Genomic DNA, 24,376 nt, shown 5'->3' with positions numbered 1-24,376 from the left:
GATGGTTGTGGTGATCAGGTCATTGGTTAAGGCAGAGATTGACAGGTTCTTGATTAGCCAGGTCATCAAAGGTTATGGGGAGAAGGCTGGGCAACGGGGCTGAGTGGGAAAATAGATCAGCTCATGATTGAATGGAGGGGAAGACTCGATGGGCTGAATGGCCCATTTCTGCTCTTGCGCCTTACGATCTCACAGGTATTCTTCAACTTACGATGGGGTTGCGTTCTGGCACTCATCATAAGTCGAGAAAGGGCTGTGGGATCAGTGTGAGGACCGACACGGGGCTGTGGGGAGAGAGTGGGGCAGTGGGATCAGTGCGGGGACCGGTAAAGGGGTGTCGAAAGACATTGAACATCATAGCCTAGCCAAAATTCAAAGGACAGTACAAAGTCGAACCGTCGTAACTTCGCAAAATCATAAGTCAGGGACGATCTTCTACACATCCATCAACCTCTATTTTTCTTATACCCCTGTGCCTATCTAAGAATATTTTAGATGTCCCTATTGTACCAGTCTCCACCACTACACTTGGCGATGCATTTTAAGCACCCACCACACTGTGGAAAAAAAAATTCCCTCAATGTTCCTCCGGTATTTGCTACGGTTTCTGGCTAACATCCCTCATAATCTTGGATACCTCCAGGTCATCACCACTCCAAAGAGAGAAGCCAACACTCCTGCTCATGGCAGGCAGCAGATCATACTCCTGAGGAAGGGCATCATCGTCCTGATCTTCAAACAAAAGGAAGATATCAGGAATTGAAGACCCAGCACATTGTTGAACATCGACTGAAAAATCCCGGCCAAGGCCATCGCCAATTTGGTCAAGTCTTCTCTGGAACAGGTGATACCATAGTCGAGATGTAGGACAGGAGGATGGACACCTGCCTGGCCAGATTGGACCAGGAGAAAGCTATCGACCAGATATCACACAAGTACATGATAACCATGCTCTCCACAATGGGGCATTGGGGACTAATCTGAAATTCGATTAGTCTATATGGACATCCTTAGTGCAGTTCAAATGAATAGGTGGGAAACAGAAATCTTCCCCATCAAGTCTGGAGTGAGGCAGGGGTGCCCGCACTCTCCAGTCTTGTATGTGCTGCCCAGAGCCCTTTGCTCAGGAAGGACGAGGGCATGAGAGGACTGATGATGCCAGGCAGTGGGGGCACTCAGTTCAAGGCCTGTACATGTACCATCTTCTGATCGGACACAAAATCGACCTCCATACCTGTGGCTAGATGGAGTTGGCACTGAGCACCAGGGAAAACCGGAATGAGGCAATGCTCTTCAATAACTGGTCTGATCTGATGACCTTAAGGCGTTGGGAGGATCTGGTTTGGAGAGGTCAAGACACGTCACAAAGATTGGTCGGAGCTGATCGCAAAGGCTCACCATTTGATCTGCAGGCACAGCGCTTCCTTTATATAACAAGAAAGAACCTAGTCGTTAGACACGAGCTGCTCAAGGCCGCCAAATGGAGAACGAATGGAAAGGCATGGATGTGACACTAAAGATAGGAACCGTTTATTTTGTTGTAAAAAAAGATTATTGTGAATAAAATTTATTCTGGGGGATTTTTTAAAAAAAACAAAGCCCCCAACCTTCCGTTCATGTGACACATTCTCCAACCAAGGCAACATCCTGGTAAATCTCCTCTGCACCCCATCCCCAGCATCTACGTGCTTCCTGTAATGAGGTGACCAGATCAGAATGGAATACTTCGAATAAACATCTGAATATTTCTGCCTTCAAGGCCACCAAACTGGTCTAACCACAGGGAGACTTTAGTCAGTGATAAGAGCTTTACGTCGGCCGATACAATTTGGTCTTTTCATTCTCCATGTACACGTCACAATGACTCAAGTCACAAACATTGAAGCAATGTTCAAATTGCTAATTAATTTGCTGCTTCCCCATTTCAGGTTAATACACCCAAATAATACATAACACGGCCAACCATAACCCCTCCTCGAGTGCTCACAGATTTCGCACTCAAGAAGAAATTTGGTTTACGCTTATCACAGATCTAAATCACTGGACTGTGGGGATTGAGTGGCAGGATTCAAGGGTCTCGTCGTACAAGGGCAGATGTTTGCCGATAAGGATATGTCGTGGCAATGGACAAGCTATAACTCCCAGAAGTCTCGCGAACCGGCATGGGACATGGTGTGGCGTTTTAAAAGAATGCGCGTGCGGCTTACGTAACGAAGTTCTGATTTACCTGCAACTGTGTCTGCTATTATTTTTGCATTCATCAGCTGCCAGTGCGGTTTCAGGGGCTACAACGTTACTGAAGACTCCAGAGCCCAGACACTGCATCCAGAGTTTAACGGACTCAGAATTTAAAATTTAATTTTTAAAATTTTAGACATGCAGGACAGTAACAACCCTTTCTGGCCAATGAGCCCAATTAACCTACTAACCCCCAGGCGTTTTGAAGGGTGGGAGAAAACCGGAAGGCCCAGGGAAAACCCACGCAGGTACAGGGAGAATGTGCAAACTCCTTACAGACAGCACTGGGGGAAGCTGGTGCTATAATAGCGTTGCTATAACAGTTACATTAAACATGCTGCGTAAGCATTTACCGCTTGCATGACTAATAATAAATACTGAATTGCCATAAAATCCCATCAGGTTCACAAAATGTCCTTTCTGAATAACGCAGTTCTTTTCTTATCCAGCCTGAATGTATGCGACTCCAGGCCCACAGCCAGGTGACCGACTTCTACAGGCCCATCTGGTAAAAGCAGAGCATGTCGCACTATTCAAGGGCAGCTTGTCACAAGGCTGGCTAGTGATGACCACATTCAAGTTGAACAAATGGTTTGGACGGGGGCCACGCCAATGCTTGAGGGAAGAGAATCCCTTGTTGACAAACAAGGAACCAGTAATTAGAGAAGGGGTTTCAAATTCCTCAAAGCCCCGCAAATTGATCAACCAAAATCAGTCATCTTAACTGCATGGACAAGTATGAGGAGCCACAGTCGAGATTCCTCACCATTCTTGCAGCTGTGTGGTTATTCGATCTCAAAGACACATGCTCTTAATAACACTAGACAAAGATTTTGCTTCCTGAACACTTTTCAATGTACAGCCATTCCCCAATGTACGTCCAAGTTCTGCTCTGACCGACCAATCAGATCTCGAAATGGACGCCAGTTGAACATATGTTAGCATGGCATGTAGACCCCATGCTATCAATCCCCACTCTGATCCCACTGCCCCACACTCCCCCAACAGCCCACTATCAGTCCCCACACTGATCCCACTGTCCCGCGCTCTCCCGACAGCCCGCTATCAGTCCCCACACTGATCCCACTGTCCCGCGCTCTCCCGACAGCCCGCTATCAGTCCCCACACTGATCCCACTGTCCCGCACTCTCCCGACAGACCGCTATCAGTCCCCACACTGATCCCACTGTCCCGCGCTCTCCCAACAGCCCACCATCAGTCCCCACACTGATCCCTCTGTCCTGAGAGCACAGAGATGCTGCGATGTACATAATGTCAGGATATTGTTTGACTATCATACACACGCAGCCGTTAGCACTGGTGGACGTACGACCAAGTGTGATTTTTATATTTACATTTTAAGAAAATTTTAAATAGTAATTTTATTCAGTTGTATATGCATATGGTTGTAATTAGGGAAGATGCTGTATTTAAAGGATTTTGGATCGCTGGTCATGAAAATCACCTTAATATTTCCCTACCACATAATTTTATTTTTTGTGATTTCCTGTCATATTTTAAGTCTGTACGTATATTGCCCACAAAGCAAGCTGTTTTGGTCAGTCCAAGCATGCCTGGACATGTACTCTGTGCAGATGCTGTGCAAACGTTGCCTTAAGCCTGGGCGGGCCTAGTCAGGCTATAAAAACAGCTCACATACACAGATGCTGTGCATTACACTGACATAGATGAACGCATGTTGATACACGTTCTTCAGGCAATAGCAGAGTGAGTGTACTCAACAGTAGCATTTAATGTCTTCAGGAAGATTCAATACAGCAGAAATGTCTCGTCCATGTCGAAAGAGCTGCGATACATTTCTGTTATGTTTGAGAGAGTATACACTTAAGGGTCAAAGACACAGCATGACTGCACTTACTAAGAAAGCCCATGAGCTCAACTTCGGTGACAAATTTAGTGACCAAGACAAACCCCAGGCTCCTCACCTTTGAGGTGCACTGTGTGCAGTTAACCATGCTAAATTCAATTTAAAAAATTAATTTAATGTTTCTCCAACTTCCGAAAGTATCTTTGTGTTCAGCTTGACTTTGTCCATCATAATCCCCAATTTTTTTTCAGGTAGCAAACCTTTTGGGGAAAAAATGTCCAGTGTAACATTCAGAGAGCTGAAAACATGAGTTGATGGCCCCGATTTGTAGCTGAAATTTCGAGGTATTTGGATAAACACCAGGATGCCTTATTATCATGAACACCTCACAACCTGCTTAAACATCTTTGTCATTTTAAACAGGAGTTAAATTTCAAAAGGCAAAGTTGCAGGAGGGTTCCAATTTTGCTGTTTAAGACAAAATTGATCCTCAAAACGGAAAATGAATCTCAGGGTTACAGGTGATGTCTGACAATAAATTTGAACTTTGAAATAAATCTTCAATTTTAAATACAGATTTCAAGGAAGCGTGCAATCTGTTTAAGGTGTAAAAAGGGATGTTCAGGGACCCACACCCAGTAACTGGTGCCTGAAATGCACTGCCAGGGGATGAGATGAAGGTTTGTACCAGATGCTTGGGCGCATGGATTCAATAGAAATGGAAGGCTGTGAGTGTGAGGGAGGGAAGGTTTAGACTGGCTGCCGGACCCCGCGGCTGTCAAGTCGGTGGAGGTGCACCTGAAGAAGCTGGAGGAGATGGTGATGGACAGGCCGTGGAGTAACAGGCTGGGACTCAGCCTGGAGACGCTGCTCGACATCGCCGTGTGCCTGTACGGCAAGTGTGCCAACTCGCCGCTCCGGAGGGAGAAGGTCTCCGACCTCCTAAACTGGGATGGTATAGGGCTCCGGCTTGGCTGTGTCGGCGGTCACGGCGCTCTCCAACTTGGCTGCCATCCGCGCCGAGATCCAGCACTTCAAGAGCATGCACCCCAACATCTACGACCTGGTGGACCAGCTGGAGGACGTGGGGCTGTAGAGTCAAATCTGGGAGCATGTCAGAAGCACTGAAGAAGGGCCGGACGGGAAAAGTCGGATCAGGATTCGGATATGGATGGAGGGGAGGATCTGTGGATTCAAATCACCTGCTGCCTTGCAGGTTTTGCCTCTTCAGGCAGAGGTTAGGAGAAGGAAACTCTGACTTCAAATCCCCAGGCTCGGCTCGCCCAGCCGTCGGTACCTAAAAAGGCCCCCAGATACAAATTGCACACATCAGTCTGGCAGCAGGGGCTGGCAGCTATGACAGAGTACAGGAAACAGTTTCCATAGTGGTCCGCAGCAGCAAACTCGATGGGCAAAAGATCCATAAAGACAACAGCCAGTGAGCACAGTCTTAGAACAGACCACTGCAGGGCAATCCCGCGGCACTCTGGCTGTCATGCCTCGCACTCCGCCGGGCCCAGTGGCGTGGGACCCAGAGGGAGGCATTTGTCTTCGGCAAGCACACGCCTCTAAGTCCTTGCCCCGGCACATGTTGCCTAAAGCTCCATAGAAAACAGAACAAAGGTTTTGTGAGGACAGAAGAGCTACAAGGCACCGTGTTCATCTTTGCTCGCGAAGGGATGGGCCATGGTGATGATAGGTCAGCACAACATTTTGGGCCTTAGGGCCTGTACTGCGCTGAAATGTTCCATGTTTGTGTCAGCAAACAAATCATCCTGTTCCTTCCCTTGATGGGCAAGGTAATAATTGCACCCTAATGTGTTCCCCCCCCCCCCCCCCCCAAATAGTTTGTGTAATTTGTGATAACTATTGTTTTAAAAACTGCAATACAGGTACACAATCCTTTATCTGGACATCTAAAATCCGGAAAGCTCCAAAATCCGGCAAGTGGGGAAAGAGACGGCAGCGTGAGTCGGGCTGGCGAGGGGAGGGAGACTAGCAGCGCGAGTCGGGTGGGCGAGGTGGGGGGTGGAGACTGGCAGCGCAAGTCGGGTGGGCGGGAGACCGGCAGTGCGAATCAGGCGGGCGAGGGGAGTGAGAGCAGCAGCATGAGGCGGAGGGGGAAGGGCAGAGACGCAGTGCGACTGGAAGGGGGTGGGGGTGGATACAGCAGTGCAATTTGGGTGGGCTTAAATCTGGCTTTCCGAAATCTGGAAAAATCCAAAATTCGGAACACACTGTCCGCCAAGGGTTCCGGATAAAGGATTGTGTACCTGTATCTCAGATACCGTCAGGTTACAGCCTTTCTACATCACAGCTCCAGTCTGGCCTAAAACTTTGGCTCTGTCTCCATCTGTCCACGTCACAGGCATCACGTCGGTGTCCACAAAAAAAAAGTGACGTGCTGCCCTGCAATATTCAAGGACTCAGCTCCTACTGAAGTACATGGTGACAGATCCACGTCTATTATTAGCCTGCCACCTCTAACACCATCGAATGTACTCATTAGCATGTACCCGATGAGTTCTTTGGCCATGACACCACTGTATATTAAAGTATTCCTCAGGTACTTCATAGCACCGCTACCAAGCAAACATCAACAGCGTAGGCCTGGTAATCCAAAGCTTGGTCTGGAAAGCTAATTGTAGAGGGAGGGTGGGATATAGAAGGGCAGAAGGGGAGAGAAAAGCAGAATTTGGATTGTTCGGCTGATGGCAGCTTGGTGGTAACCAGGTGGCTTCTCCTGTGCCCACCCTCGGATTGGAGGTGCTGCTTTCATTTCACTCTTGACGGCGGACATTGAGATCTTTCATCGTCCTAGCTTCTTCGAGGAATCTTTCAGCATGGGGGTGGAGGGGGGGGGGGAAAATGGTATGTGGTCGTAGAGGCTTCCTCGTCCATGGTTGGCCTCATTTCCCAAACACTTACAAGGATTGGAATAAACCTCCAGGGCTGCTCCCCGCCCCCACCACCATACGCAAAGGCACAATTTAAAATAAATATATAATTTGGGGATGATTTACTTCATGACAGGTTTAGGATACAGCTCCTTCAGTTCAGACCAGTCTTTCCACTCACATCCCACTTTAAGTAATCGTGGAGCCATCGGGGCTCTGCGATGAGTAAGGGATGAGTAGGATGCGAGTTGGAAGGGAAGGTTGAGAATCTCTGCTCTAGACCCGATTGTTACCCGAAATATTTTGCTTGAGAAAAATGGTCACCGATCCATTTCCTTGGGAGATATGAAACCTTGCACATAACGAGTCAATTAGGGATGAATCACATAGGGCTTACTTAAGGAGGTATGTGAGTGGGAGGAGAAAGTCTGAAAACCATTGGTTTCAATTCTGTTGTCAAAAGTTTGCAAATAAAAGTTTGCAAAGTTAAATGGGCGACTTTGCTGGGTTGGGATTCATCATCTTGGTCATAGCCAGTAATAAATCAATTTTCATGACATCACAATATCTCAAAGCAATTTTAAAAACTTTGATTCAATGAAGAGAACAAACTATTAGTGTATAGAATGAGTCTGAACGTCAGGCCCCATCGACATTTTTACAGCTACGAAGGCAGCAAGTTCCATAATCAAACCCAAAGTGATGTGACGATAAACAGGAACATTTCCAAGGTGAAACCTGTAGTTTTATCCCCCGTAGTCACTGTTAATTTACTGCCAACAATGCATTCTAAAGCCCATCCAGGAAAGAAATTCTGCCTCGCTGATAATATTTTTTAAGGGTCTATCACTGCAGGATGAGTGACCATGTTTCATGAACCATCAGCGTTAAAAGGTATAGATGGGAGAATGAAGCGACGACATTTGAAAAGTGAAAAGAGAAAATAAAGACTTGGAAGGGGCGCGAACATTTGGAGATATTGAATAGTGGTCATTCGGCCTCGCTCACAGGAAAAAGTTTCCCAGGGCGGGAGAGTCTAAGACAAGACGGCACGACTTCAGGGCGTCCACTTAGAATAGGGATGCGGAGGAATTTCTTCAGCCAGAGAGCGGTGAATCTGTGGACTTTGTTGCTACAGGCGGCTGTGGAGGCCCCGGGTCACTGGGTGCATTTAAGGCAGAGATCGATCGGTTCTTGCTTAGCCAGGGCCTCAAAGGCGGGGTAGTGGGGCGGAGTGAAAAAAAAAAAGAATCAGCTCATGATTAAATAGTGGGGAAGACATGATGAGCTGAATGGCCCATTTCTGCTCCAATGGAATTATCCTGATAAATCTCCTCTGCACCAAGGTGACTACAAGAGATGCTGGGAGGGACGGGACGAGCAGGCAGGAGACACAGTGGATTCTCATGAGGACAGGTGTCAAGCAAAATATCTCATCAAATAAGAAGATTCTACCAATAATTTCAGCTGATTATATATTATAAAGAGACTTTGGGTCAAAGTTATTGGAGTGGAAACATTGAGACTTGAACCAGTGATCTCAAAGCCACCCATGACAGCGATGGAATTGAAATGATTCAGTTGTCTGCAATTTGGAGCCTTGGTTAAATAAGAAAATCTGCAGATGCTGGGAACAAGGAACAATGCACCAACGCGCAGGTCACACATCGATTGCCTTTCTTCCTATCGAGGCTGCGTGGCCCTGTCGAGTTTCTCAAACATTTGCGTGTACAGGCGCTCCTCAACGTACGATAGGGCTGCGTTCTGTCATCACATCACAAGTCAAAAAAGAATTCTGCACCTCCCATTTAAAAAAATATATAATCACATTTTGAATACCTTTATTCCACCCTGAAGTAAAACCATTAACATACATAGCTGAAAGTGCGCTAGGCGTGAAGAATGTTGGCAGCATTGAACTCAAGTTAATCGCAGGATGGTGGGGACGCTAAAGCAGCAGGGTCATCAATCTCACCCGTTCGTGTAACCGCTGCAGAGACAGTGAGTCAGCATCGCGAGGGAGTAGATCAAGCACGGGAACAGATCGGAATTCAAAACAGATTCAAACCATCGAGAAAAAAATAATCGGAAGTCGGACCATCATAAGTAGGGGGCTCCTGTATTTATCTAGCCTTTAGCCATTAGAGGCCACGAAAAGAACCGGGATTTTCCCAAAGATCCATTTGGCCCAGATTGGGGGTGGTGGGGGGGGGGGGGGGGGGGAGTTGTTCTTTCTCACTAAGTCTGGCCAAACCATCGGCAGGTGGTCAACTCTGAAACTACCCTCCACTCAACTGCGGGGAGCTCACCTCAACCTTCTCAAGGGACAGTTGGGGATAGACAATAAACACTGCCTTTGCTGGCATTGACCAGAGAAGAGAATAAACAAATCCCCCCCCCACAACACTAATGATCCCACAGCTAACAAACATCAATTATCCTTGGAAGGATTTTAACTTTAAAAAAAAAAATTAGGCGTACAGTGCGATAACCGGCTCTTCCGTCCCACCCAAATACAACCACTCCCCCATACATTTTGAAGGGTGGGAGGACACCGCAGCTCCCAGAGGGAGCCCACGCAGCCCTCACAAACTCCTTACAGACATTGTGGGATTTAAATCCCAGTCGCTCACACTGTTATAGCGTTGTACTGACTGCTACTGTGCTGTCCAACAGAACAAGCACGGAAATGGCAGCAGAAACTATAATTCATTGTTTCACGAAAAGTACTCTGAGCGAGGCCCAGATTTCAATTCACTCAGGTTTTGAAGATTGTCAATTAAATAGTTAAAGTGTTAAATTTGGCTGGCACCACCTGCTCCTGTCCATACAATGCAAGCGATAAATCAGGCAGGAAGCTCGTCTCCTGTGCTGGGGTGATTAGCCAGGTTCGGATATCCGAACTACGCTCTCTCTCTCTCTCTCGAGCTTTGCATTTTAAACAGCTGCAAATTGTTGGATTGGGCACTCGCTTCTCCCCATCCATGACTCTTCATTCAGTCAAATGTTAATGAATCCAGCCCAGGAGAGATTTATAAATATAGCACAATCTGCCCGAGTCCAGCAGGATCTTTCTAAAACAAGGTCTATACGATTACAGCAGTTGGTTGCAATTTATTTTAGTTCCCAGTAACAAAGAAGACATTTCTAATTTTCATGTTATTAGAAAGCAAATTCTATTACATCATCAACCTCTGCAAACTAGTTACTCCTGTTAATGTTGAATATTTAAAAATAAGTGGGTCTGGTCTTGAATACAGTTGCAGAGCACGAAATGAGGCTTTTCTGCCCGTCATTTCCTTGCTGACCCTAAATCACCCGCATTGTAACTTGCCTGAAACGTTGGTTACATTAAAATTTAGACATATAGGCCATTTCAGCCCACAAGCCCGTTCCACCCAATTTACGCCCCATTAACCGGCACTCCCCCCCGGTACATTTCGAATGGTGGGAGGAAAGCGGAGCCCCACCCCCTTGGGGAAAGCCCACGCAGCCACGGGGAGAAAGACCTTACAGGCAGTGCAGGATTCGGACCCAAGTCCCCCGGAGCCGCAAATAGCAACCCACTAACTGCTACGCTAACCGTGCCCACCGAGATGAACGATCTGGACGATCTAGGTTTGCGGGCGACACAAAAATTGGTGGGGTGTGTGCACAGTGTGCACAGCTCCACGACCATCAGTTCGTTGCTTTCGCTTCAAATCTCAGACCTTCAACTCTCTCCCTCTTTCTTTAAAACTGATTCAGCCAAACCAGGAAAATCCAATTGTTTATATTCTCTCATTGTGTAGGAATACGTTAACCATCAAAGGCCATTGACCGAATGCTATTCTCCCACCTCTCTGGGCCGGTTGAGTATTTTCAGTACTTCCTGTTTATATTCCACATTTTCAACATCTGTCACAATTTTTCTACATCAATGCATTCTGCTTAATTCATGGGAAAAACATCAACTCATCCAAGCAAGACAGGTATTGAGATCAGATATTTACAAGATAAAAAATTTACTGAAAGATCATAACACATTTTAATCTCGGTCCAAAAAACATTTCATCATCTGTGCTGTTAATGGAACTTTCATATTCAATTTAGCAGCCTACACTGTAATTAAAGATTAATTTATTGTCACACTGTAGCAGCCCACGCCTCGGGCCGACACAGGAAACGGCCGTCAAACGCAGCGAGCGGCAAAGCATCATGCGGGCTGAAATGCCCGGTAGAGCAGTGAAAGTGGCCAGTCACTGTCGGTGGATCGCAGGGGGCCTGGGCATCCAAGGTAACCAGCCCACTCAAGCCACGATCCGGTGGTGATGCGGCCGAGCTGACACTGAAGTGTGGGGGGGGGGGTGTGGGGGGGGGGGGTGTGGGGGGGGGGGTGGGGGGGGGGGGTGGGGGGGGGGGGGGTGTGGGGGGGGGGGTGTGGGGGGGGGGGGGGGTGTGGGGGGGGGGGGTGTGGGGGGGGGGGTGTGGGGGGGGGGTGTGGGGGGGGGGTGGGGGGGGGGTGGGGGGGGGTGTGTGGGGGGGGTGTGTGGGGGGGGTGTGTGGGGGGGGTGTGTGGGGGGGGTGTGTGGGGGGGGTGTGTGGGGGGGGTGTGTGGGGGGGGTGTGTGGGGGGGGGTGTGTGGGGGGGGTGTGTGGGGGGGGTGTGTGGGGGGGTGTGTGGGGGGGGTGTGTGGGGGGGGTGTGTGGGGGGGGTGTGTGGGGGGGGTGTGTGGGGGGGGTGTGTGGGGGGGGTGTGTGGGGGGGGTGTGTGGGGGGGGTGTGTGGGGGGGGTGTGGGGGGGGGGTGTGTGGGGGGGGTGGGTGTGTGGGGGGGGTGTGTGGGGGGGGTGTGTGGGGGGGGTGTGTGGGGGGGTGTGTGGGGGGGGTGTGTGGGGGGGGTGTGTGGGGGGGGTGTGTGGGGGGGGTGTGTGGGGGGGGTGTGTGGGGGGGTGTGTGTGGGGGGGGTGTGTGGGGGGGGTGTGTGGGGGGGGTGTGTGGGGGGGGTGTGTGGGGGGGGTGTGTGGGGGGGGTGTGTGGGGGGGGTGTGTGGGGGGGGTGTGTGGGGGGGGTGTGTGGGGGGGTGTGTGGGGGGGGTGTGTGGGGGGGGGTGTGTGGGGGGGGTGTGTGGGGGGGTGTGTGGGGGGGGGTGTGGGGGGGTGTGTGGGGGGGGTGTGTGGGGGGGGTGTGTGGGGGGGGTGTGTGGGGGGGTGTGTGGGGGGGGTGTGTGGGGGGGGGTGTGTGGGGGGGGTGTGTGGGGGGGGTGTGTGGGGGGGGTGTGTGGGGGGGGTGTGTGGGGGGGGTGTGTGGGGGGGGTGTGTGGGGGGGGTGTGTGGGGGGGGTGTGTGGGGGGGGTGTGTGGGGGGGGTGTGTGGGGGGGGTGTGTGGGGGGGGTGTGTGGGGGGGGTGTGTGGGGGGGGTGTGTGGGGGGGTGTGTGGGGGGGTGTGTGGGGGGGGGTGTGTGGGGGGGGGTGTGTGGGGGGGGGTGTGTGGGGGGGGTGTGTGGGGGGGGTGTGTGGGGGGGGTGTGTGGGGGGTGTGTGTGGGGGGTGTGTGTGGGGGGTGTGTGTGGGGGGTGTGTGTGGGGGGTGTGTGTGGGGGGTGTGTGTGGGGGGGTGTGTGTGGGGGGTGTGTGTGGGGGGTGTGTGTGGGGGGTGTGTGTGTCTTTCTTCTCCTGCGGATTCGAGCTGCAACCCCTCGCTACAATGTAATAAAGACAGTGTGGTATTACAAGGAATTTGCTTTAGTCTGCTGTAAGATTCGCCATCGGGCAGAAATTGCCTCGTAATCAGATAAGGAAAAGAGTGATCCCCTAACTCACACCCCCCCACCAAGTCACCATGGATTTGCCTCCAGCACTCGCCCGGCCCAAACCATCAGCAGCCCGAGCTCCAGATCCCAACCTCCAACACGATCAGCGCCCTCGGCCCCTTCTTGCGCCCCGGCTCCATTACCCGGACTCCAGCTCTCCGCAGCCTGGCGTGAACCTCAGTCGGCAGCAGCCCACAGGGGCTCCTCGCCTCGTGTCGCAGCAGCCCGCATGCTCTTCAGCCACGGAACCCCTCACTGGTCCGCCACTGTGGTCAACATCCCGCAGGTCATCTTCTCCTTCTTAAACTGGGGGGTGGGGGGGTTCTCCCATTTTCTGGTACTTCTGCTTCCCCGGAGTCTGCAACCCCGGATTTTTCTTCCATAATTATATTTCCACAGTGGGAAACTAAACACATCAGAGCAAAGTTGTGATTGGGACAAACTGCAGTCCCCCAAAAAATCTTGCAGGCGTAATATAAGCTACAAGTCAATACTCATGCACAACAGCTGCCCGCAGATGGAGCCTCAATATTGGAAATGCCCAAGTGCACTCAAGAGGGATTAATTTTGGAGCACAGTCAATCATCTCCTGAAGTTGATTCATTCTGGCCTTGACAAGTACCCACCATCAAAAGGAACTTGGCAACTACTTCTGTTCAAGTCCAGAAAGCAGCTGTCTGAACCCAGAATAACAAGATGGTATTACGTTCTGGAATTCATCGCCGGAGGGTTCAAATGTTTCCTGCATGTGTCATGTTATAGTGACTTTCTATTATGAAGCCCATGAGAGTGTCATGGTAAAAGTGCAAATGATGTCCATTTTAGACATGGGCTTCAATCCGTGGTCCCAGAAGGGGTGGATCTGCACGTGCTCAAGGCGCCAACTGTTCCAACTCGATCAGAGGAATGTGAAATGTACCTTCATGACCTCCACTAGAGGAGAGCATGGTTACGAGCCATTTGGAAAGAAGATGATGAGATGACCGCTATTCTTGTTTCTGCAACTGATCTGCGACAGAGGCAAGGAAACCTGAAAGGCAAAAATCCGAAAGTGTGTTCAGACCAGAGAGGATTCTGAGACAAGAGGGACGGTTGGACACCGACAATCCTACCCCTGATCATTTGGAAATCCCAGAGGTTTACTTTATTCTGGTTTCTCAAGTTTCCTTTCACACACGATTTTTTTTAACATTCACAGGGCCCCGTTTCGACCACTCTCACTGTGGACTCTAGGCCATGTTTGCCCGCTTTCCTTTAAACAGATCAGGGCCTTCTTCCCAGTGAAACACAAAAATCTGCAGTAGAAACACAAAAATGCTGGGGGCATTCACCCAGTATCAAAGCATCTGTACATTCCTGACGTTTTGAGCCTGAGCACTTCTTCCCACACTTCTTTCAAACTCAAGTTTAATTAGAAGGTTTATTATACAATAAAACCCCTGGTACCCAGCATCTTTGGGGAATTGGTAGATACCAAATAAGAGTATTTTCCGGTTGCTTGAGTATCTTCCAGTTACTTGAGACCAAACCCCACCCGGTCAGCTGCCAATCACCCTCCGGGATACAAGCTAGATCCAGCCCCTCGAGGTCAGTCTCAGAGCCAGCACGGCCACTCTCACAGCCAGCTCTGTGGGTTTGTGTGGAATAAAGCCTGTTGAGCAGACTTTTATGTTTTGTGTCCGCTTTTCTGCTCGATAGCACATTTCTACAGATGTTGCCTGACCTGATGAACATTTCCAGCATTTTCTGTTTTTATTTCAGATTTTCGCCATCTGGGTTTTTAAAAAAATTTAGAATATGAACGAGGTTGGAAGAAAAATAGAGTACACAAATATTCTGGTCAGAACATGATGAGTACAAGGCTGTTACAGGGCCGGCGGCCAGGACTGGCATTCGAGTCTGTAAGGAGTTTGAACGTTCTCCCTATGTCCACGTGGGTTTTCCCCAGGTGCTCCGGTTTCCACCCACCCTTCAAAATATACCGAGGGTTTTGGTTGATCGGGCGTAATTGGGTGGCACGGGTTCTCGGGCCAAAAGGTCAGGTTACTGTGGTGTTTGTCTAAATTTTTTTTAAACTTAAAAGCTAAGAATTTTAGAATTTACAGACCAGAAATATAAATGAATCCCAATAAGCATGTTGATCCAGACCTTATCATGATCTCTTTCAATATTGATAGGATAAATATAACTGTAACAGGAGTCAAGCATCTACATCCACAGACCCTTAGGTAGAGTTCAGCTCGAGATGATGGCTTCCGCTTACTCATGGAAGATCAATAAGGCCACTGGCAGGAGTGACACAGGCACATTCTTCACGTCTCGCTGACGGGCGCTCGAGGAGAACGCTGGTGTATCAGCGGCGTCAACAGCCAAAGGGGAGAAAAGGCAGAGGAAGGCTGGGCTCAGCACTTATCAACATTGCATTAGATCGCCTCTGCCTGGCTCCGAGAGGGCGAGGAAGTCATTGGGCAGCCCCTGACAAGCACACAGGACAGCAGGCCTTCTTTAAATTCCAGCTAACTTCCTGCCGCATTGCACATGTTTGTGCTACGAGCCGACGGCTGCAAATAGACTGTGAGATTACAGCCATACCTCTCAACTGAGGCATTAGTTCTCGCTTTCACTGAGCTGGACTGAAGAGCACAGTTGTGTCAAGCACTTTGAAACAACCAACAGAGGTGGCGGGGGAATGACAAGATGCCACAGTGGTGGTAATGGACTATTAAGACAAGAATGCAAAATGTACAATGAGAATGAGTTGATATGATTGACAATATGGATGTAAAAAATCTTATCTTGAGAATAAAGTACATTTTACGTTGGTTTATATTGAGAAGTATGAAATTAGTATTCTAGCCAGTAGCGTGTCATTGCACTTCACGGTCAGAGAGACCATCTCAATAATCACCTTGGAGATCAGAACTTCCTCATTCCTCAATCTGGTTAAGTGATAGCAGCTCCCTGTACATTGGCTGCGATCTCTGCTCATAACATCATCCCTCTCATGAGACAGGAATTCTCGAGACAAACCAGACTTCTCATGGGATAAAAGGAAGCAGGGTGCACCCGGAAAAATGACATTTTCTCTTTGTACACAAGCTTAGAAAGGTTGATGAAAAGCTAACGATTTTTGCAATACTGATCGGAGGGTAGATAAACTGGAAGAGTTGCACACGTTGTACCTTCTTGATCAAGGAGCTGCAATCAGCCATTTCACTCCCCTTCGCCTGCTGCTCACGGCTAGCGTAGCGATTAGTGCGATGCTACTACAGCGCCAGGGACACTGATTCAAATCCCACGCTGTCTGCAAGTTCTCCCCGTGTCCGTCTGGGTTTCCTCTGGGTGCTCCCGTTTCCTCCCACCATTCAAAAACGTACCAGGATCGTAGGTCAATTGGGGCAGCACGGGCTCGTGGCTGGAAAGGCCTGTTACCGTGCTGCATGTCCTAAATTTATAATTTGATTAAACTGTTACGAAACACAGGTAACAAGCAGCAACAGGGAATGATTTAATTTTTCATTTGATATTAAAAAATTAATGTTTAATTTTAAAACTAATGTTATTTCTAACTAGTGTGTGTGAACTGATGGGAAGACGGGAGTTGTGGCTACTACAGACTCCTTGCGTTGCCTTTGAAGAAACGTCCATCCACATGAGCTGTGGACATAACATTCCTGGTCCTTTTGTAGGCAAGACTCCAACTGGGCGGCCTCCACGAAGCTGCCAGGACCATGACCACTGATCTCTCCAAGTAACTTCACTTTAGACACACTCACAGTGAAGCGCTTTGCTTCCCAAAAAAACCCTCCTAGCACAGGTCACTCTACTGAAAAGGCCCAGTCGTTCACAGGGCCGGCTTTGCTATGAATTCCACAGAATGGCCGGCAACAAGAGCTGCTTCAAAAAAGCTGTTTTCTCTTCAGCATCAGAAAGGTTCTCCCTTTGCAAAATCACAACGACTTTGCAAATGTATTGAATCTGGAACAAACCTTCCCTCAGTTCTTCCAACATATCAAATTATCACTGAACTGTGACTTGTGTTGGTTCTTGTACAAAATGTTAACTGTGACCATTCAGTCCCTCCTGTCTACACTATCCCTTACAGTGATAATCCTATTGCACAAAAATGGGACCTCGTAATACAGTTCAAGAATAAATAAATGAATAGTGTGAGAAAATTGGAGAAAGTGAAGCAGTGCCTGGGGTTCATTGTCCATTCAGAAATTTGATGCCAGAGGGAAAGAAGCTGCCCTTGTGCCACTGGGCGCTCGTCTTCAGGCTTCAGAACTGCGCTGTCTGTAAGGAGTTTGTACGTTCTCCCCATGTCGGCGTTTCCTCCAGTTTCCTCCTACCCTTCAAAACCTACTGTGGGTTGTAGGCTCCATTTGGGTGGCTCGTGGGCCGAAAAGGCCAGTTACTGTGCTGTACGCCTGAATTTGTAAAAATGGTCCTATTAAAAAAAGCCACTTTGGATGGGCGAAGGAAATAAACATTCACTGGAACTTTGCTTTGTTAGACTTTCTTGAAACTACACCTATTTAACTCCCAAATAAAGATAAATTGATGATATCGCATACGGCCTGATTTAAATCCGATTGAAAGCAGATTATTTTGACGAGAAACGAATCATGTTTTTACTTAGGCTCGCAATCTATTCTTTAACTAGATCTTGTTAACTGCTGCCACAACATTATCACCTGACCATCATGTTTTCCACGGTCTCCAGAGAATGTGGGTTAACCACCACCCTGCTTTTGCTGAAGTGTTTTCAGGAAGGTCAGTCCAATTGCAGACGATGATAAGTTTCTGCATTGATTCCAGATGTTCCGCTTCTCCCGCAAACAATGGATATTGCTGAGTGTGCAAGAAGTGTGCTGGATGAAGAGGTTGCCACAGAGACTTTGGTGGGGTGAGCGAATGGGAAATCAACCAACTCCAATCAATGCAACAACTATTAACTTCTCCTTGAAGCACTTGGGCACAGAGATCAGGTGAGGCAATTTACTCGAGTTACACAGTAACTCGATGAACTTCTGGAGTATTTTAAAACATTGGTTTTATGGAATATTATGAAACATAATGGAATATATTCTCAGTGTAATGCAGCAAAAGTGGGAATTGACCTTTTGAAAAATCGTCTTGTGTCTCATTCTTTAAAAATTAGTACATCTGATCAATCTGCTGCAGCTTTTTCTATTTTATGCTCATACATAGGTAATAACAAGAATATATATCCAACAAAGTAAATGTGTATTAACAAATAGCTGTAAAAAACCAATGACAAATAGTTAAAATGAAAACTATTCTAATAATCTAACCCTTCCCTTGTGAAGTTATGTTTAAATGTATGTTCCATTAATGCATGTAAAAAAGGGCAACCAAACCGTAAAATGGGATCCAATAATCTAATCAATTCTGAAAATAATTAAGGAAAGCACCCTATAAATTTAGAAAATTAAGGTTCATTAAATTAGTAGAGCATCTAATTCCCCCGCCCCCCAGTGTCCCATCACATCAGAGTCTGTGTCGGAGGGACAGCTCATAAGTCTAGCTCTTCTGGCAACAAGAAGAGCAAAGAGCTGCTTCAAAAAAGCTGTTTTCTCTTCAGCATCAGAAAGGTTCTCCCCTTGCAAAATCACGACATCTTGCAAATGTATCGGATCTGGAACAGACGGTGACAAACCTTCCCTCCGTTCTTCCATCGTATCGAATTGTCACTGGGCTGCAGCTTGAGATGGTGCTTGTGTGAAATGTTAAATGTTAACCGTGACCATTCAGTCCCTCCTGTCCATACGATCCCTTACATTTTGGTAAAATGGGAGCTCGTATTAAGACACTTATCCAGGATTTCTACAAGGTGACCCACTCCTGAAGCATTGTCATAGAATGGTGCACCTTCTGTTCCCCACATCTGCACTGGCCAGAAAGCAACTCTCCACACTAATTTTGCCTCTAGCCATCATCATCTAACCACCCTCCCCGAACTGACTACACCAGGGACAATTTCCAACACCCATCATGACCTACAGAGCTTCGGCCTGGGGAGGGTCAGACGAGATCTCCCAGGATGGCGTGTGGGATGGATGATCTTAGGAATAAGGAGAGACTGGGATTCTTTTTCCTGCAACTGAGGAACTCAAGACGAACGATGGAGGAAAATAAAATTTTGGTGGGTGCAAGGTAGGGGAGATCTTAGGAATAATTTTCCTCTTGGATGCAAATAAAACCAGAGGTCGTGGATTTCGAGCAAGGTGGAAGAGATTTAGAGGGGACCTTTCTCACCGAGAGAGTGGTGAGATTAACCTGCAACCCCCGTACGTTTTGGAAGGTGGGAGGAGATCAGAGCTCCGACAGGAAACCCACATAGACACGGGGTGAACATAGCAACTCCTTACACAGTAAAACACAATAGTCTACGGACACCATGATTGAAGTAAAAACACAGCTGGTCAAACTGTGTACTTTATACTGCAAAGGTGAATGCATATTGATGAAGGGCTCAAACCCAAAATGTTAATTATGCACATATATTTAATATTTGCTATATAAAGTGCACAGCTTGACAGACAGTGCCAGGTTTGAACTGGAGTCGCTGGCACTGTAATAAAACAATAGAACAGAAACAGGCCATTCATCCCTTCCAGTCTGTGCCAAACTATTTTTTGCCTAGTCCCACTGACCTGCACCCAGTCCATAGCCCTCCATACCTCTCCCATCCTTGTACCTGTCCAAATTCTTCTTAAATGTTAAAAATGAGCCCACGTTCACCACTTCAGCTGGTAGCTCATTCCACACTCCCACCACTCTCTGCATGAAGTAGTTTCTACTCCTGTTCCCCCTAAACATTTCCCCTTTCACCCTTAACCCATGTCCTCTAGTTTGTATCTCACCTACCCTCAGTGGAAAAAGTCTATCTACATTTATTCTGTCTACCCCCCTCACCATTTTAAACAACTCTATCAAATCTCCCCTCATTCTTCTCCGCTCCAGGGAATAAAGTCCTAACCCAGTGGTTCTCAACCTTTTTCTTTCCACTCTCATCCCACATTAAATAATCCCTATGTCATAGGTGCTCTGTGATTAGTAAAGGATTGCCTAAGGTGGTACGTGAATGGGAAGGGATGGTTGAGAATCACTGCTCTAGACCCAATCGTTACTGAAATATTTTGCTGGAGAAAAATGGTCATTGGCCCATTTCCTTTGGAATTCTGAAACCGTGCACATAATGAGTCAATGAGGGATGATTTTTCTTTCCATCCACATCCCACCTTAAGCAATCCTTTACTAATCACAGAGCACCGATGGCATAGGGAACACTTAAAGTGGGATGAGAGTGGAAAGAAAAAAGGTTGAGAACCACTGTCCTAACCGGTTATAATCTTTTCCTGAAACTGGTTTCCTGAGTCTGGGCAACATCCTGGTAAATCTTCTCCACATTCTTTTCTGTCATTAGGTGACTACATTAACTACCACAGTAACTGTGGCACCCAAATTGGCCAGGCATTGAAACCCAAGGCCAAGAGTTGGAAGATGGAATCAATAGAGACGGGCACCTCCAGTTGGTGGAAACATGATGGGTAAGTTGTTCCTATGTGTTATGACTTTTATTAACCCAATAGGCAAATAACAAAAACCTGGACACGGGGAGAACGAACAAACTCCCCACAGACGTGACCAGACTGGAGGCACAGAGGGCATTTCCCCACAGCTAGGAATGAGTGAAGGAGGGATGGATGGCTAAAACTAGGGCAAGTCATTTTGAAAAGAGATTAGGAGAAATGGTGGCGAACCTGTAGAATTCTCTGCCACAGAAGAGGCCATTGCGCAATGTTTTTTTTTACAAAAGGCAGATGGTTAGATTTTTGAACATCAAAAGGTCTTTGGGGGATTATGGCATTACAAGAGAGGAACAGTGATAATCACGGAGTAGCTTTAATGGGTCAATTAGTCTTTCCCTACTGCTATTTACTATACACTACACGAAGCTGGATTGAACAAAATGAAAGATGCAAAGGCAGCTGTAGGTCCCCAGCACAAGGCTGTACTCGTTTAACTGCATTCCATTTAAAAGTGAAAAGGGTCAAGAGCCTCAAATCCCGTGGATTTTTCCACAGGACCTGGAATTGTTCCTCTTGGGAGATATTGGAGAAGCGCAGCTTTGGCTAACTAAATTCCCAATTTCTGTTCATGAAGGCGGTAGCCAGGAAGCATGTAGTGGTTTTGTGGAAGTCTAACACCCAGCTAAATGGGATCTGGGAATGCAGAGTTGCATTCCCCTGGAGAAAAATCACATTATAGAGCCACGGAGGAAATATGACACCTTCATCCGAGTATGGCAACCTTATTTGTAGTACATTGGTACTCAAATAGATTGATCCTCTCTCCCCCCACCCAACCCCACACTTTTAAATAGGGAGAAGGTTAAATTATCCCAGAGGTGTAATTATGGAAATAGGACCACGCACCCGCCCTTTTCTTTCCAGGTCCTTAGTTTTATTTTTCTTTTGAGTTTTTTTTCTCTTCATTTTTGTGTTTTCTTTGAATGCCATTGTGATTTCATTACAGGCTTTGATGGGGGGGTGGGGGGGGGGGGAGGCGTTTCTCACGATGAGTGGGATCAAGTCTTTGGAATGTATTCCCTGCGGCGGGCGGGTTGGGACAAATACGGTATTTGGGTGTGCAGGTGTACGTGAATGACTTTGTTTATTGGATTTTGAAAGTCTCGAAACTGAAATAAAATATTCAGACAAAATACTTCAAATCCCTGACCATATATTCTAGGGCCTCCACGTCGATGCAATCACGAAGGCTCAGCAGCGGCTGGATCTTCGCAAGGAGTTTGAGGATGCGCCACCAAAGACTTGCAAATTTCTGCAGGTGGCACTACAACTCCCACGAGGCATCGAGCCAGCCATGGGCGGTGACGCCAGACGCGTCGAGTGCACGATTCCTGCTTTTATAAGGTTGCGCAGGTGATGAAGAGTAAATCATTTTGATTCACCCTTTTTAAAAAATAAATAAATAAATACCTGTGTGATCATTTCGTCAGGTCCACCGTGATTCCAGCGGCCACAGGAGAGCATTCTGCCTGGTTGCATCATGGCCTGGTATGGCGGGTCCCAATGTACAGCACAACAGAGGTCGTCAACTCCATCTGTGACATCACAGGCACCAGACTTCACTCCGTCGAGGACATCTTAAGTATCCTCAAGGTCCCCCACCACCCAGGCCATGCCCCTTCACTCTGCAACCATCGAAGATGAATATTCAGCAATAGAAAGACAACTTCTTCCCCTCTGCCACCAAATTTCTGAATGAACAACCAACCATGGACACTTCCTCTTCTCTTTACACTAGCTTATTTTTGTAAAAATATAATTTCCAGTGTGATGGATAAATATTGGAAGAATTTGGAAAAATTAGAGTAGGTTACATACATGCACACATCTGTTTTTAAAATCTTATTTGAAAGACTGAAGAATTCATATTGCAGGAACTATGGAGACTTTTATGCATATTCCACAAGTAGGTGCTAATTGAAATGACGTCATGAAATGAATCGCCATTGTTTTGGAGTCAACAAACTGGCTGTTTGCACGTACCTTCAGGGTGCTCACAGAAAGGTCACTCCTGGGTTTTGCTTACCTAAGACAACAGCTTGATCAGAAGGACAACTCCAGTGGTTTGCTGAAGAAAGTGGGGGGGGGGGGGGGCTTTTGCAAGGAAGAGAGTCACATGGGCTTCCTGGAAGTCTCAGTTCGAGAGCGCTGCGCGCGAAAGAGATGAGACCAATCGAGGGGAGAGGGGGAGAGGGGAGAGGGGAGAGGGGAGAGGGGAGAGGGGAGAGGGGAGAGGGGAGAGGGGAGAGGGGAGAGGGGAGAGGGGAGAGGGGGAGAGGGGAGAGGGGAGAGGGGAGAGGGGAGAGGGGAGAGGGGAGAGGGGAGAGGGGAGAGGGAAGAGGGGAGAGGGGAGAGGGGAGAGGGGAGAGGGGAGAGGGGAGAGGGGAGAGGGGAGAGGGGAGAGGGGAGAGGGGAGAGGGGAGAGGGGAGAGGGGAGAGGGGAGAGACTGAAAGCAGCTGAACAGGGTAAGCCAGGAAGAGCTGCTTATAAACAAAGTTCCAGAGTGGCGGATGGCTGGAAGTGCTATCTGTCTGATGTTTCTCTTGGAATAAGGGGAACAGAAAGGAACTCTGTGGTGACCTTAAAGAAAGAGGTTATCATCTGGAGAACCCTGATGGGGCAAGTTTCATCAGCGAGACATTGAGGTGACTAACGGTGGTACCTCAGTTGTGGAAATCCTGGAACAACAAATCTCTCTCTGCAAACCCTTCAAGAACCTTCCTGAGCAGTAAACATTTACCTTTCGAGCACAAAGCCTGGTGAACTTTATACATGTTAAATTCTGTGCATAGTATAAGAATGGCCTGCAACCAGAGAAGTGGGATTGAACTGTGAACCAAAGAACTTTTCTTAAATTTACACACACATTACATACACCTGCGCTTAGAATTAGAAGGGGGTTAATTTGGGTTAGTTAAGTATAGAGATAAGTCGAAGTTTGATTCTATTTTCATGTTTAAAGTTGATTAAAAACAACTTTTGTTTTAAAAACTACTCGTCTTAGTGAATGTCTGATACTGCTGGGTTTTGGGGTCCTTTGGGCTCGTAACCACCAGCAATATCTGTACTCGTGACACTGCCGCAAAACGACAAATTTTGTGACACGTTCATGACAATACATTCTGATTCTGAGTTGACAACAAAATATCAGTTGACATCAAATCAATAGATTGGTCTTCGCCAGACTTCAAATTTGGAAATGATTATTATGTGCTGAATTATTTTTGTTACAAGATTAAATATATAGCCGGTAAAGCAGGGAAATGGAAATGAAACATTGAACAAGAACTGAAGTCATCAGCCCACGAACCGCAAACTTCCGACTTCCTTCTCAAATTACAAGGACGTGGTTTTTGAATTTCTAGCCTCTCTACAAATGGGAGGCGAGAGTCCTTTTTTGACCTTCTATCATACATTAATAAAACCGAGCTCATTTCGTTCTCCAAGGCCCCATTGGCAGCTAAACAGCAACTCCACCAAGTGCAAAACCTCATTATGGGATCAAGCACGGGCAAAATTCTTCCCACCAGAAAAATCCGCACCCAAACTAGACTCGTAGCATATTTCATTTACTTTTAATGTGATGCGAATGTAGCACAAGGTCATCTCCTGATGTCAAACAAAGAATTATTACTAATAAAGGTGGTCACACAGTATTTCCCCAGGAAGGTGCTGACCACACTTCCTGAGAAGACTGAGTGAGCAAGGCTAATGGCCGCCATCACATCAACCTTCTACAGGAGCTCGATTGACTGCTGCAGAGAAATGGATCGGATGTCAATCCACAGGACCATCAGAGTGGCAGAGAGGATCACTGGAGTCTTCTTCACCACCCTTCCCCACTCCCCCTCCTTGACACGATCTACTGGGATCATTGTCTGAAGAGGAGGTACAACATCATCGAGGATCCCTTCCACCCCACACACAGCATCTTTCAACTGCTCCCATCGGGGAAGAGATACAGGAGAATCAGAGCTAGCACCACCAGGTTGAGGAACAGCTTCTT

At 47.7% G+C, this 24,376-nt stretch overlaps 1 protein-coding gene and 1 long non-coding RNA gene across 4 annotated transcripts in view; one reads left to right on the top strand and one right to left on the bottom strand.

Moving 5' to 3' along the window:
* LOC138745647 (death-associated protein kinase 2-like) overlaps nucleotides 1-24,376 on the bottom strand; it is a 139,784-nt gene that overhangs the window by 86,591 nt on the left and 28,817 nt on the right. The gene's annotated exons all lie outside the window — the stretch shown is intronic.
* Nucleotides 11,108-22,379, top strand: LOC138746328 (uncharacterized). Its single transcript, XR_011346867.1, has 5 exons — nucleotides 11,108-11,295; nucleotides 17,572-17,741; nucleotides 20,204-20,327; nucleotides 21,532-21,713; nucleotides 21,800-22,379. It is a non-coding gene; the product is annotated as an uncharacterized lncRNA (long non-coding RNA).

This window comes from Narcine bancroftii, chromosome 11 (genome assembly GCF_036971445.1).
Source record: "Narcine bancroftii isolate sNarBan1 chromosome 11, sNarBan1.hap1, whole genome shotgun sequence".
In the NCBI taxonomy this organism is placed as follows: domain Eukaryota; kingdom Metazoa; phylum Chordata; class Chondrichthyes; order Torpediniformes; family Narcinidae; genus Narcine; species Narcine bancroftii.
The sequence above is the reverse complement of the archived record's forward strand: the minus strand, read 5'-3'. Positions and strand labels throughout refer to the sequence as shown.